Below are 3,557 nucleotides of genomic sequence, written 5' to 3' on the forward strand. Positions count from 1 at the left end.
GAACTCCTGACCTCGTGATCCACCCACCTCGGCCTCCCAAAGTGCTGCGATTACAGGAGTGAGCCACTGTGCCTGGCGTTTTTTTTTTTGTTTGTTTGTTTGTTTGTTTGTTTTTGAGACAGCCTTGCACCGTTGCCCAGGCTGAAGTGCAATGGTGCGATCTCAGCTCACTGCAACCTCTGCCTCCCGGGTTCAAGCGATTCTCCTGCCTCAGTCTCCTGAGTAGCTGGGATTACAGGCGCCTGCCACCACACCCAGCTAATTTTTTGTATTTTTAGCAGAGGTGGGGTTTCACTATGTTGGTCAGGCTGGTCTCGAATTCCTGACCTCATGAGCCACCCACCTAGGCCTCCCAAAGGCTGGGATTACAGGCGTGAGCCACTGCGCCCAGCGGTTTTTTTTTTTTTTTTTTTGAGACAGTCTCACTGTTGCCTGGGCTGGAGTGCAATGGCGTGATCTCGGCTCACTGCAACCTCTGCCTCCTGGGTTCAAGCGATTCTCCTGCCTCAGCCTCCTGAGTAGCTGGGACTACAGGCATCCACCACCACACCCAGCTAATTTTTGTATTTTTAGTAGAGGCTGGATTTCACTGTGTTGGCCAGGCTGGTCTCGAACTCCTGACCTCGTGATCCACCCACCTCGGCCTCCCAAAGTGCTGGGATTACAGACGTAAGCCACTGTGCCCAGCGGGTATTTCTTAAATGAGGTTTTTCTTTTGGTATAATGGGTGATGTTTTTCCTTTGTGTTTTTCTGAGAAGTAGCATATTACATAATAATTAAAGAAACATACTTTTTGAGTCAGACTACCTGAGTGAACCCAAGCTCTCCTACTTACGAGCTTTGGGCAAGTAAATCTCTGTGTTGTGCCTTTGTTTCTTCTTCTGCAAAATGGAGCATAATGCTAGTACCTACTTTGCAGAGATGATGTGAGGATTAAAAAAGGCATTCCATGTAAAGTAGTTAGAATAGTTGTTGGTAGCTGGTAAACATTCAACAGATGTTAGCTACTTAATATTTTCAGAATTTCCTCCATAGAACATCACATACGTCTAAGAAAAGTGAGAAATTTGAGCCCAGGCATTAAAAAAAAAAATAAGATTCATGTCCATTAGCCCAGAGATAACTATAGTAAAAAATGTAGTGCATTTTATTTTCAGACAGGGTCTCGCTCTGTTGCTCAGGCTGGAGTGCAGTGGCATGATCACGGCTCACTGCAACCTCTGCCTCCTGGGATCAAGGGATCCTCCCACCTTAGCCTTCCAGTAGCCGGGACTACAGGCACATGCCACCACGCCTGGCTTTTTTTTTTTTTTTTTAATATTTTGTGGAGACAGGGTCTCACCAATATTGCCCAGGCTGGTAACTCCTGGGCCCAAGCAGTCCACCCACCTCGGCCTCCCAAAGTGGTGGGATTACAGGCACGTGAGACACTGCACCCAGCCTGTGGTGCATTTTAAAATTTTTATTAGACTCTTTGGAACTTAGTTTGGTTCATACAATGCTTTTCCCCAACATTTTTGTTCTCAAAATTTTTAATTTTATAATAAACACATCTGTACCTACTGCTTAGAATCTACCATTAGCATTTTACTATTCTTGCTTTATTACATATCCATCCATTTATTCCCTTTATTCCTCTGCCAATCCATCTTATTGGACACATTTTGAAATAAATTGCAGACATCAGTACATTTCTCCTTAAATACTTAAGAATGGCTGTCATTAACTGGAGTTCAGTATACATATTTTTTTTGAGATAGCGTCTCCCTCTGTTGCCCAGGCTGGAGTACAGTGATACGATCTCCGCTCACTGCAACCTCCACCTCCTGGGCTCAAGCAGTCTTCCCCTCAACCTCCTGAGTAGCTGGAACTACAGGCGTGAGCCACCACACCTAGCTAATTTTTGTATTTTTAGTAGAGGCAGGGTTTCGGCAGGTTGCCCAGGCTGGTCTCAAACTCCTGACCTCAAGTGATCTGCCTGCCTCGGCCTCCCGAAGTGTTGGGATTATAGGCGTGAGCCACTGTGCCTGGCTACTTTTTTCTTTTGAGGCAGAAGTTATATACAGTGAAATACACAAATATTCAGTGAGTTTTGAGAAATAACCCTTTTTTTTTCTTTTGAAACGGAGTCTTGCTCTGTTACCCAAGTTGGAGTGCGGTGGTGCGATCTTGGCTCACTGCAACCTCTGCCTCCTGGGTTCAAGCGATTCTCCTGCCTCAGCCTCTCGAGTAGCTGGGACTACAGGCACGTGCCACCACACCCGGCTAATTTTTCGTATTTTTAGTAGAGACAGGGTTTCACCGTGTTAGCCAGGATGGTCTTGATCTCCTGACCTTGTGATCCGCTTGCCTCGGCCTCCCGAAGTGCTGGGATTACAGGTGTGAGCCACAGTGCCCAACCGAGAAATACCTTTGTAGCCCAAACTCCTATGAAGACAAAAAACATTATCACTTCAGAGAGTTTCTTCATGCTCCTTTTCAGTCAGTCTTTTTCACCAACCCCCAGAGACAACCACTGTTATGGAGGGTTTTTTTCCCTTCCATAAATTAATTTTGCTTTTCTAGAATTTTATCCAAATGGAACTATGTCAATATGCACTCTAAAGGCTTCTTTCAGCAAATTTATTTCTTTTGCTGAGTAGTATTTCACTGTATGTATGTTCTACAGTTTATTTTCCTATTGGCATAGAATTTTAGAAAAATAGAGTGCACAGGTCTTTCTCTTTGGAGGGTAGCATTAATATGGACATGGTTGTATTCAGACCAACAGATATGCACAACCATTTTACTACTACTGTCACAACAAACATTAAAACAAAGTTGGGCGTGGTGGCTTATGCCTATAATCCCAGCGCTTTGAGAGGCTGAGGGAGGAGGATTGCTTGAGCCCAGGAGTTCGAGACCAGCCTAGACATGGTGAGACCCCATCTCTACAAAAAATACAAAAATAGCTGAGTGTGGTGATGCATGCCTGTAGTCTCAGCTTCCGGGAGGCTGGGGCAGGAGGATTGCTTGAGCTAAGGAGGTTCAGTCTGCAGTGAGCCATCATCGTTCCATTGCACTCCAGCCTGAACAACAGAGTGAGACTCTATTTCAAAAATTAAAAGAAAATAAATAAAAATTATTGCTTCTAAAAATGCACAGAAATGTTTTGGCTTCTGGTTCTAAAGTATTTATCCCTTCATCTAAGAATAATCTCATGAAAAATAATGTATTCAAAGGGGAAGTAGAAATCTTTTCCCCTGTGTTTCCTGAAGAATCAATTACTTCTTTTTTATTTTTCTGAACAGAACCATACTCTTGGTGATATTAGCAATTTTTTAAAAATCTGAACAACTCAGTTCAGGTACAAGTGGAAAATTACGAGAGTAGACTTATTATATTTCTTTTCCCCTTGAGTGGTTTTCTATTCATTAAAATGACCATAAATCGAATACTTCATCTTATGTTTATGCTTTAACTTTTGTAAATGATGCTTCAATGAATATCTTTGCATGGTCCTGTATGTTTTTGCATCTGATTATTTCTTTTTTTTTTTTTTTTTTTTTTTTTTTTT

At 42.8% G+C, this 3,557-nt stretch overlaps 1 protein-coding gene across 2 annotated transcripts in view; it reads left to right on the plus strand.

The window, feature by feature from the left end:
* The window catches only part of OGT (O-linked N-acetylglucosamine (GlcNAc) transferase), a 43,280-nt gene that overhangs the window by 36,722 nt on the left and 3,001 nt on the right, over window positions 1-3,557 (plus strand). The window lies entirely within an intron of this gene.

Source organism: Hylobates moloch, unplaced genomic scaffold (genome assembly GCF_009828535.3).
Source record: "Hylobates moloch isolate HMO894 unplaced genomic scaffold, HMol_V3 SCAFFOLD_7, whole genome shotgun sequence".
Taxonomy (NCBI): domain Eukaryota; kingdom Metazoa; phylum Chordata; class Mammalia; order Primates; family Hylobatidae; genus Hylobates; species Hylobates moloch.